The sequence below is a fragment of the Miscanthus floridulus genome, chromosome 14 (assembly GCF_019320115.1).
Source record: "Miscanthus floridulus cultivar M001 chromosome 14, ASM1932011v1, whole genome shotgun sequence".
Classification (NCBI taxonomy): Eukaryota; Viridiplantae; Streptophyta; class Magnoliopsida; order Poales; family Poaceae; genus Miscanthus; species Miscanthus floridulus.
The window spans coordinates 62109217-62121027 of record NC_089593.1 but is presented as its reverse complement, the minus strand read 5'-3'; the positions used below and the strand labels follow the sequence as shown (position 1 = coordinate 62121027).

At 44.9% G+C, this 11811-nt stretch overlaps 1 pseudogene; it reads left to right on the top strand.

The window, feature by feature from the left end:
- Nucleotides 1-378: 378 nt before the first annotated feature.
- On the top strand, nt 379-7704 carry LOC136503546 (uncharacterized; annotated as a pseudogene).
- Nucleotides 7705-11811: the final 4107 nt, after the last annotated feature.

Here is an 11811-nt window from a genome sequence, read left to right as displayed (position 1 = left end):
GCATCGTGGTCGGCTTAAATGGAGAAAGGAGTCAGCGGTGGCGCTATGTGATTTCTCAGAGACATGGAGGGAGAGAGTATAAGTCTAAGTGGCTACTTGACGGGGAGGTATCGAATGTGGTGGATATAATACATGGACAACGTGAGATCACGTAGCGTTCCGAGGGACTCCCCGCGTGGACGCTCTCATAGTCTCATCGTAGCATTATATATATAAAAAAAGAAAGCTGTCTGTTGGGCTTGATGGTCTACGTTAAAACGAGAGAATGGGCCCTGTATAACGGATCCGTAACCTGCGGCCCACTTCAGTGACAAAAAGGGCCTTGGACGTAAAGGCAAGAGGATAGGCGATCCACGGACAACGGACCAGGCCCATCTCGTCCTTGCGGCGGCGGCGTCCTTCGCCACTCCAGGTCCAGGTGGGTGGGCGTGGGCGGCCGCAACCAGAGCCGAGCTCGACTCGAGCCGACGAGGAGAGAGCTCGGGAGGCGGCGGAGAGGAGGGAGGAAGGAAGCCAAAGCGCCCCCCAAGATCGCGGCGCTGCCGTAGCACCGGCGGCTGAGGCAAGATGGTGAAGGCACGGATGACGACGACGGACGTGGCGGCGGAGGTCAAGTGCCTCCGCCGCCTCATCGGTATGCGCCTCGCCAACGTCTACGACATCACCCCCAAGGTTAGCTGGGTCCCCGTCCCCTGCCTTCGCTGCTCCTGCTTGGATGGGAAGGGGCTTCTCCTTGGTCCCCCGCCGCCGCGAACCCTAGCCACCGCCCCGCTTGGGCGCAGGTTGGATGGGAAGGGGCTTCTCCTTGGTCCCCCGCCGCCGCGATCGGTAGAGGCGTGGCTTAGGAGGCGATTCTGTAATCTGTACTGGATTTCAGTCTGCTCGACCAGTTGTGCTGCCACTTGGCAAACTTGAGCGTGAGCCCAGGGCATAGAGAACTTCTTAGTTTGATGCGTGACTGGCTGACTCCGTGTGCTATGAGATTTTCCTTGTGTTATTTTTTCAGTAGTTGATGTAGCCTGTGCTTCCACTCGTAAAATTCGACATAATCAATAGATTACGCTATGAACTGGCTCGCTGAGGCTCTTGATGCACATTTTAGGCTGCAGTTTTTTGGGATACAAGCAACCTTGTGTGTCGCTTCAATAGTATTTTGTGAGGATCAACAAGGTGGTTCTTGCCTTTCGATCTGTTCTGAGTTCTGAGTAAGGCTTAGCTCCCTCAATTCTTTGGGTCATTAATAAAAGTATTGTATTACCAGTACATCATACAAACAGATCATATTGTTCTCGGCAGTCTCACACATCGTAGTTGTGTTTTACTATATATGATGATGATACTAGTACAGAACTACATATGTAATTTCAGTAACATCTTTCTGCACTTGGACAGACATACCTTTTCAAGCTGATGAACAGCAGTGGGATTACTGAATCAGGGGAAAGTGAGAGGGTCTTGTTGCTCATGGAGAGTGGTGTCAGGTTCCACACCACCCAATACGTCCGGTGAGATTCTGCTCACTGCCCTGGTTGATGTTTGCTTCATCACCTGTTCTGTAACATTAATGTCTAGACCCTTGTGTGTATGCATTTCCGCAGCGACAAGAGCACCACCCCCTCGGGTTTCACGCTGAAACTACGAAAGCACATTCGTAGCAAGAGACTTGAAGATGTCCGTATGCTCGGATATGACAGGGTATTGCTCCAGCTTCGCTTCCTTTCAGATAAACATTTCACGTCAGCAGCTTTGTATTGTTGTCCGTTGGCCATTTAATTGAGCCCATCTTTTTTTTTTGTCTGTGCAGATTATCCTTTTCCAATTTGGGCTTGGCACTAATGCACATTTCATAATTCTGGAGCTCTATGCACAAGGAAACATTCTTCTGACGGATTCAGAATACACAGTGATGACACTACTCCGTTCTCACAGGTTGTTGCCTGATTGATAAGCTGTACTTTGTATGTACTACCATTGCTGCAGCAGTATTGACTAAGGACGATAAAATATCAGAGTTAACATGCAATGCAAGGAATGCTCTTTACTCCTCTTTCATATATACTGTGTTCATTGTATTTATTTTCTATTGTATGGATCGCAGAGATGACAACAAAGGATTGGCCATCATGTCACGTCATCGCTATCCAGTAGAAGCTTGCCGTGTTTTTGGCAGGACTGACTTTGCAAAGTTAAAGGACATGTTGACGATGCCTGATAAGGCTGATGATAAAGAGGAAATTACATCTGGATCAGCTGATGCTCAGGAAGCTTCTCAATCCACCAATGATGAAGTGTTGGTAACTGAAATATCTGAAAAATCACTGAGTAGAAAAGAAAAGAAGGCTGCTGCAAAAGCTAAGCAGTCTGGTTCAAACTGCAAAAGCAAATAATGGTGTTCAATCCAATAAAGCTACTCTAAAGACAATTCTTGGTGAGGCACTGGCTTATGGCCCTGCACTAGCAGAGCATATCATATTGGATGCTGGTTTAGTTCCAAGTACAAAGGTTGGGAAAGATCCAGAGAGCACTATCGATGAAAGCACTGTTCAGGCTCTAATGGAATCTATTACAAGATTTGAGGACTGGCTTGTAGATATTATATCTGGTCAAAGGATTCCTGAGGGTTATATTCTCATGCAGAATAAGATGACCGCAAAGAAGAACCTCACACCCTTGGAAGAGGCTTCGACTAATCATAAGGTCTGTATAATTTGCTCCTTGCTTGGTTTATTACTGTTGTGGAATTGAGTGAGCAGATTTACATTTTTGTTTTATGCACAAGAAATGTTTGTTACCCACAATATCATATAGGCTTGTTTATTATTGGGCACTGGCACTTGCACATTACCATCTGCTTGATTTAATGTCTTGATAGTTAACTCTTTTGAGTTCCTGTATGCAGGTATATGATGAATATTGCCCTATTCTGCTGAATCAATTCAAGTCAAGGGAATATAATGAATTTGCGACATTTGATGCTGCACTAGATGAGTTCTACAGCAAAATAGAAAGTCAAAAGGTGAATCAACAGCAGAAAGCAAAAGAGGAATCTGCAGCTCAGAGGCTGAATAAAATAAAATTGGATCAGGTATCTCAGCCTCACTTTTAATGCACCTATGCAATTCAGCTATTGCATTTCTCATAGTATTTCTTTTTCCGTTGGAGGTTATTATTACTTGTTTGGTGCAATGGTGAAGATGTAATAGTCCATTCCTCTGTTCTGCCATGCAGGAGAATCGTGTGCATACATTGAGGAAGGAAGTGGACCATTGTGTCAAAATGGCAGAACTAATTGAATACAATTTAGAGGATGTAGATGCAGCAATTTTGGCTGTGCGTGTTTCTCTTGCAAATGAAATGAGTTGGGATGCTCTTACTCGCATGATTAAAGAGGAAAGAAAGGCTGGAAACCCAGTAGCAGGCCTTATCGATAAACTAAATTTTGAAAGAAATTGTATCACTCTACTCTTGAGCAATAATCTTGATGACATGGATGAGGATGAAAAAACTGCACCTGTGGAGAAGGTATGTTATACAGATGCATAGGTTTCCTCCATGCTCTATAGCCTGGAAAGTTATTCTTTTTTTCAACCATATGGAATTGTGTTGGCACTTTCTAATTTATGGTTCTTTGGATCTGATGTTCCTGGGAAGAGATTTAGTCATGTATTATGCATACTGTGTGTAACTATGTATGTTCATTTCCCCTGCTACATTGTGCTTTGGTGAGTCGAAACTTTTTTACCTTTTTATTTCAAAGACAGCCATGTAAAGTACTTTACTTGATCAAGCACCACCCCTATCGTGGGATGTTATATGTCGCATACTGCAACGGGAACTCATCTTGTCGCGCACCTATTCTGAGATCCTAACATTTTTCTTCTGCTGCTGCTGGAACATTTTTTTTTCTTTGTGTAACAAGTTTTTTCTGTGATGGAACAAAAGGATAAAAGTTGTTCCAGTTGGGGAACAATTTTATTCCACCGAGAAGGGAAAAGGAAATGTTGCATTATTAGAAGAAAAAATGTTCTATTTGGGTAGGAAAAATGTTTGGCAAAGAAGAAAACTATGTTTCATCAGAAAATTAAAATGTTTGGATCTCACCGTGTGTGTTCAACAAGATGACTACGGCTTGTAGTTACATATGCGACATATAGTATTTCCTGGTACACCCACAGGCCACATGCCCACATCTCCATGGTGCTAGAGTACTTTACTACTTTTCATGATTTTATTTATGCTGACCCATAAACTCATGATACATTTTTGGTCTTTTTACATGTACATATAACATACTATATTTCAATAGTTAACTTACAATGCAATATCATTATCGTCACATTGTTTTCTTATCAACTTGAGGCTTTTTTATTCCCATAGGTAGAGGTTGATATAGCGCTTTCTGCACATGCAAATGCAAGACGGTGGTATGAAATGAAGAAGAAACAGGAAAGTAAACAAGAGAAGACTATCACAGCTCATGAGAAAGCGTTTAAAGCAGCTGAGAAGAAGACACGCCTTCAGCTTGCTCAGGTACTTTTTTATAACAAACATAGTTGTAGACTTGTACTGCAACGCAAAAATTGATTGATGATATTTGGTTCCTGTTAAGTTTCAGACTTTTGTGGGCCCTGCACAAAAAACCTTATCCTACATGTTACTGTTGAAAAACCCAACAATATTCAGTTGGTTTTCATCCCAGATAGCAGAGGCATAGTTCATAAGAATGGCTGATAATTAAATGAAAGGCATACCTGCCTTTGGAAGCAATTATTTTGTCTTTTGGTTTGTTTGGATGGTGACATAACTTTTATACCTGGACACCTGTAGGAAAAAACGGTAGCTGCAATCACTCATATGCGCAAAGTTCACTGGTTTGAGAAATTCAATTGGTTCATCAGCAGTGAAAACTACTTGATTATCAGTGGCCGAGATGCTCAACAAAACGAGCTGATTGTGAAGCGCTATATGTCCAAAGGAGATCTGTAAGTACCCTTATTCCTGTTTAAAATGCTTCCAGTTTATTTTCAATCTTATTATATGAAGGTACATATAAAATATTATATATTTACAAAGTAAAACTATACCGGTATGTCACGAGAAGTCCTTCAATGTTATAGATAAGGTGTGCTAACATATATTTTCTACAGTAAGCATGCAGTCAAGAGTATAATTTTAAATAATGACTCTTTTAACTTTGACCATTCATTAAGAAAAAATATTTAGATTGATCATATAGAGTATTGCTGAATTTGTTGTAAATCCTTCTTTTCATATTAACAATGATGTTAATGCGTTTGGTTTTCACAATCTGTCATATTTTACAATTGATCATCGAAAAATATAACGTCCACTGTAATGCCTCATAAGTTTTGTATTGCTGTGATATGTTCATTCTGTTCCATGAATTTGTCATAGAAGCAACTGGTTGATTTTGAATCTTGAATAGGTATGTGCATGCCGAGTTACATGGAGCTTCCAGTACTATAATCAAGAATCACAAACCTGACACTCCTATTCCACCGTTAACATTAAACCAAGCAGGATGCTTCACTGTGAGTTAAAGTTCATTTCTAAACATTTAGGACAATACTTTTAAAAAGTCAGTGCTCATATGATCATGGCCTTCTTGCTTCAGGTTTGCCACAGCAAAGCATGGGATTCAAAAATTGTTACAAGTGCTTGGTGGGTGTATCCACATCAAGTTAGCAAGACAGCTCCTACTGGCGAGTACCTTACTGTTGGTAGTTTTATGATCCGTGGAAAGAAAAATTTTCTTCCACCTCACCCCCTTGTTATGGGCTTTGGTATACTCTTCCGTTTAGGATGAGAGCTCCTTGGCATCTCATCTGAATGAAAGGAGGGTTAGGGGTGAAGATGAGGCCCTCCAAGAAATGGAAGCAGAGTCTCACAAGAAGCAAAGTAACCCTGAATCTGATGAAGAAATTGGTAGTGATGAAGATGCAAACAAGGAAACCCATGAAGATGAATCAAGCGGGCAAACTACAAACATTCAACAAAATAATGATATTGAGCTTCCTGATCTGTCTAGCAATAATGGTACTGCTGCCAAGTCACCTGAACTTCTTCCTGAAATCCAAGCTGAGGAAACCTTGGAAAATGGAAGTTCCGTTTCTAAGGAAGGAACAATTGAAGCTTCTGTTTCATCTCAACTTGATGATCTGCTAGATAAGACTCTTCGCCTTGGCCCTGCAAAGGTGTCAGGTAAAAGCTCTTTGCTCACCAGCGTCCCTTCAAGTTTAGCAGAAGATGATGATGATCTTGAAGTGAAAAGGCCAACTATAAGAGACAAACCATACATATCGAAAGCAGAGAGAAGAAAATTGAAGAAGGGCCAAGTTAATGGTGAAACTGCCACTGATTCTCAAAATGGTCAAGCTGTAGAAACACCAGGTACTTCAAAGCCAGAAAAGGGAAAGGCAGACACAAAGGACTACTGATTCTAAAGCAAGCCAGCCAGGTACTTCACAGCAAGAAAAAGGAAAGGCAAACACAAAGGGTACTGGTTCTAAATTAAGCCAGCCAGGTAATTCACAGCAAGAAAAGGGCAAGGGAAGCACTCAGGCTGCTGCTAAAGTAAGCCGTGGACAGAAAGGGAAGCTTAAGAAGATTAAAGAGAAATATGCAGAGCAGGATGAAGAAGAAAGGGAGATCCGTATGGCATTGCTTGCGGTAATAACATCATTTATCTTCTTTCCTATTTTATTGTCCTTTCCCTTCATACTGCAAGTTTTAACATTTTCCCTCGTACCTGTCATGCTAGTCATCTGGGAAAGCATCACAGAAGGACAAGCCTTCACAAGATGGAGAAGAAACCTCTGTTAAAGAATCAAAACCATCAGCTGGTACTTTGACATTTTCCTCTCATTTTCAGGCTTCTATTTGTGATATGTGGTAGCTCCTTGCATGGATAGTGATTACCGCTTTTTGTTCTTCCTATTCTGTACAATAGCAATTTTGCCAGAATGTTCTGTTCATCAGTCTTCTGTTAGTTGACTTACTTTTATTTGAAATAGTATAATGTTAGTTTGCTGAATGATGTCCTCCCATGTTGAACTGGAAAATGAAAGTTTGTGAAGTACATATTTTCATGTTTGACAGTTCAAAACATTTACACCCTGTACTCTTCCAGGTGAAGATGACTCGTCAAAAATATGTTATAAATGCAAAAAGGCTGGACATCTTTCTCGCGATTGCCCAGAAAGCACATCTGAGGTGGACCGGAACGATGGTATTCTATCTTCAAATCAGGATGCCATCACGGTTCTAGCTCCAATCAGTCAGTTAATTGAAGAGTTTTCTGACTTGTTCCAGCCACCAACATCTCTTCCTCCTTCCCGTGCTTGTAACCATGAGATCCCGCTATTGCCTGGTGCTCAACCTGTTTTCATCCGACCTTATCGGTACCCGCCCAAATTGAAAGATGAAATCGAAGCACGGGTTCAGGAGATGTTGTCACAAGGACTCATTCAGCCAAGCTCTAGTTCTTTCTCCTCCTCGGTACTGCTTGTCAAAAAGAAAGATGGCTCCTACCGCTTTTGTGTTGATTTCAGACATCTCAATGCACTGACCAGAAAGTCTAAGTTTCCTGTGACAGTGTTTGACCAGTTGATGGATGAGCTCGCCCAAGCTAAGTGGTTCTCAACATTGGATCTTCGAGCTAGTTTCCACCAAATACTTTTGTAGCCCAATGAAGAATTCAAGACCGCTTTCCAGACTCACCTGGGTCAGAACGAGTTCAGAGTGATGGCATTCAGTCTTACCGGTGCGCCAGGCACATTTCAAGGCGCAATGAATGGTACTTTGGCTCTGGGTTTGCACCACTTTGTGTTGGTTTTCTTCGATGATATCCTCGTCTACAGCCCCACTTTTGAAGCTCATGTTGATCATCTGCGCCAAGTGTTTCAGTGGTTACACGCTGATCAGTGGAAGCTCAAGCTATCCAAATGCACCTTCGCCCAGGAGTCCATCTCCTACTTGGGTCATATCATCAGCAGCCAAGGTCTTTCCACAAACCCAGCAAAGGTACAAGCCATCCTTGAATGGCCCGTTCCATCTTTAGTTTGGGAGCTCCATGGTTTTCTGGGCCTTGTCGGCTATTACCGCAAGTTTGTGCGTCATTTCAGCATTATTGCCAAGCCTCTAACCGATCTCCTAAAGAAAGATCAGTTGTTCATTTGGACTTCAGCCCATGACTACCTTTTCGGTCCTAAAACAGGCTCTTTGTACGGCCCCTATCCTGGCATTGCCGGATTTCTTTTCACCCTTCCACATTGAAACAGATGCTTCGGGTACAGGGATTGGAGCCATTTTACAGCAGAATGGGCATCCCATAGCATTCATCAGCAAGGCTTTAAGTCGCCGGAATCAAGGGTTGTTTGTCTATGAGAAGGAATATCTCGCTATCTTGCTGGCTGTCCAACAGTGACGTCACTACTTGCTCCAGGGCGAATTCTTCATTCACATTGATCATCACAGCTTGGTCCATCTTAATGAACAATGGCTCCATACTGCATGGCAACAGAAGGTCTTCTCCAAGTTGCTCAGGTTACAGTACAAGATCATGTATAAGAAAGGCTCAGAGAACAGCGCGGTAGATGCTCTATCCCGCCGCATGCCCACAACCTAGAGCTATGCTATATCTTCAGTCTCCAACACTTGGCTTGATGAAGTGGTTCAGGGATACAACTCTGATCAAGCTGCTATGGCTTTGTTATCTCAGCTGACTGCCAGTCTAGACAGTCACCCTTCATTCTCTTTGGTCCAAGGCATCATCAGATACAAGAACCGTCTGTGGCTCGGCTCCAATAAGCCCATGCAACTTAAAATCATGACTGCACTGCATAGCAGTCCTTTGGGTGGTCACTTAGGAGCTCCAACAACCTACAGTAAAATTAAATCTTTGTTCTTCTAGCTTGGAATGAAATTAGACATTTGGCTTATGTTCAATCCTGTACTGTGTGTTTGCAAGCTAAGCCGGACAGATCACGCTACCCAGGTCTCTTGCAGCCACTTCCTGTGCCGTCTACCTCCTAGGAAGTGATCACAATGGATTTCATCGAGGGGTTGCCATGGTCTGGTTCCTACAATGCCATCTTAGTCATGGTGGATAAATTCTCCAAGTTTGCATACTGTATTTCCCTACGTCATCCCTTTACAACAGCTTCTATGGCCAAGATCTTCATGGACCAAGTGTATCGCCTTCATGGTCTTCCTCGAGCCATTGTCTCAGACTGTAACTGCATCTTTACAAGTAACTTCTGGAAATGTCTATTCAAGGTAGCCGGTTCCAAGCTTCAGTTCAGCTCAGCATACCATCCTTAGACGGACGGCCAGACAGAAAGTGTCAACCAGTGTGTCGAAACATTTCTTCGCTGCTTTGTGCATAGTTGCCCAGCTCATTGGAGTCAATGGTTACCGCTCACTGAATTCTGGTATAATACCTCTACACATTCCACGCTGGGCCATTCCCCCTTTGAGGTCTTATATGGTTTTCCTCCACGACTGTTGTCAGTGAACTTGGATGAGGTGGCTCTAGTACCTGATCTTCATAAGTGGATGGCTGATCGTGAGCTCATGCATGCTGTTGTCAAGCAGCACTTGCTCCGTGCTCAGACTCACATGAAACGGCAAGCTGATAAAGGCCGTTCTGAGCGTCAGTTCTCTGTGGGTGACATGGTGTTCTTGAAGCTTTAGCCCTACATCCAATCATCACTGTTCCACCGCTCCAACAAGTTATCTTTCAAGTTCTTTGGACCATTTCAAGTCATTCAAAAGATTGGTCCAGTTGCATACAAGCTGCTACTTCCACCAGGTGCTGCTGTCCATCCGGTCTTCCATGTCTTGCAGCTACGTTCATCTCCAGGCCATCAGCAGGTATCACCATCACTACCTTCTGACTTGCTGCCGTTTTAGTTTCCGCTTCGGGTGCTGCAACGACGCTGGACATCCGGGCCTCGCCCTATAGCACAAGGTCTTATCCAGTGGTCACATTCACCTCCGGAGCTATCTACTTGGGAGCCGCTCGAGCAACTTCACCAACAGTTTCCGCAAGCACCAGCATGGGGACATGCTAGTTCTGAAGATGGGGGGAATGTTAGCAGCCTGCCACTTCCTGTGCCGGTGACTGCTGAGGACGACGCGCCAGAAGCTGAAGAGGAGGCTGCTCGGGCTGATTGGCCCAAGAGAATGCGCCGGCCCAATACAAGAATTGTTGGCCCAATGTGGCAAGCTTAACAAATGTATTAAGTAGTAGTAAGGACAAAGGGGAGGACAGGGGATGAAAAACACAAAACTATACTTTGTTTCTGAGTAAATCCAGCCATCGCGCCATTCCTGCCTGTTCTTCCGGCTCTTCCTACCGTATTTTCCTTCTTCCAGTAGTTTGCCCTTACAAATTGCCCCTCAAACCATTTGACCAATCATTCTCAATGCTGCTACACATTCGATCAAGAACTGTCTGCTCCCACATACATTTTCTTAGAATACGTACGTATGTAGGAGAACCACATATGTGTCCTTGTGTTAAGAATGAGTAAAAGTCGAATCACTTTCTGCCAACGCAAGATGCGCTGGACATTCGTCAATTCACGGTTTATACATGCATAAACCGAATTTTAGGAGTAGCTACTAGGAACACAATGAAATGATCAAGTAAACTCAGAGAACTCGAGCTTCTAATAAGAACTTGTGCTCCGTAAAAAAAGGGAAAATGGTGTTCTTGCCCTTATGCAGGAGTTCAATTGTGATTTTGCCCTTGTTTTCTTAACTTTGTGATTTTGCCCTTGCTATTTTAAATTGAATCATCCGTTTGCCCCTGGTTTGGATGCCGTCAGATGGTCATGGAATAAATGAATTAAAAAAATTCAAAATCTAAAAAAAGAAAGGCGAAAAGACCAAATTGCTTCTTATCCTTATATTCAGCCTCCATATGGAAACTGTGCCTTTCTCACGGGCCGGCTGCATCAACCGGGGCGTCGGGGGCATCCGACGGCAGCGGCGTTGGCAGCGCATAGTGCGCAGTGTGGCAACGGCTCCCGATGGTGGGGCTCGACACGTGGCGCGCGGTGTGGGGGCACGCGAGGGCTGCGGGGCTTGGCACGCGACGCGTGGTGCGGGGGCTTCGGGCGTGCGGCGCTCGGAAGCAGCCGCGACTCGGTTGCTCGGGCGCGGACGTGTGGTGGCCGGCGTACTGTGGTAGGCGGCAGCGGTCGTGCTGTCGCCCTCCCGTGCACCGCATCTTCGGTGGCCGCGCCATGGCCAGACGGTCGACGATGTCGGAGTCGCTGCCGAGCACCTCATGATGAAGCCGAGGTCATCCGCCGCCGCTGCCCTGCCCTGCAGCTCCGCCCAAGGCCGAGCGCCACTGCGCTCGCCTCCGTTGGCTGGATCCGAGGTTGCGCTGCTATGCTTCCCCCATCCCTCTTGCCCTTCTGCTTCCCTACTTCTCTCTCTTCTCTCCATTCCGCGCCGAGCGCTCTGCTCTTCCCCTCCCCTTGCCGCCTCTTTTGGAAGAGGACGACCGTAGGTCGCCGGGGCAGTCGCTGGTGCTCCCTGGTCTTAACGCCGTCCTCTAGTCTCCCACCGCCTTGCTTTTCTCTCTTTCTCTCCCTCTCTCTTGCTCTATCTGATCTCTTCCGTAGACCACTCAGAAGGAAAAGGAGCAGATGCGCCTCGCCGACGGCACCTAATGCCCAGCTCTCAGCATCGTCGCCAGGGCCAACCAGGGCGCGCCACCTCGCCCTGTGGACCCCGCGCGTCAGTGGCTCTGTCTTCCTCTTCCCCTGTCCATAG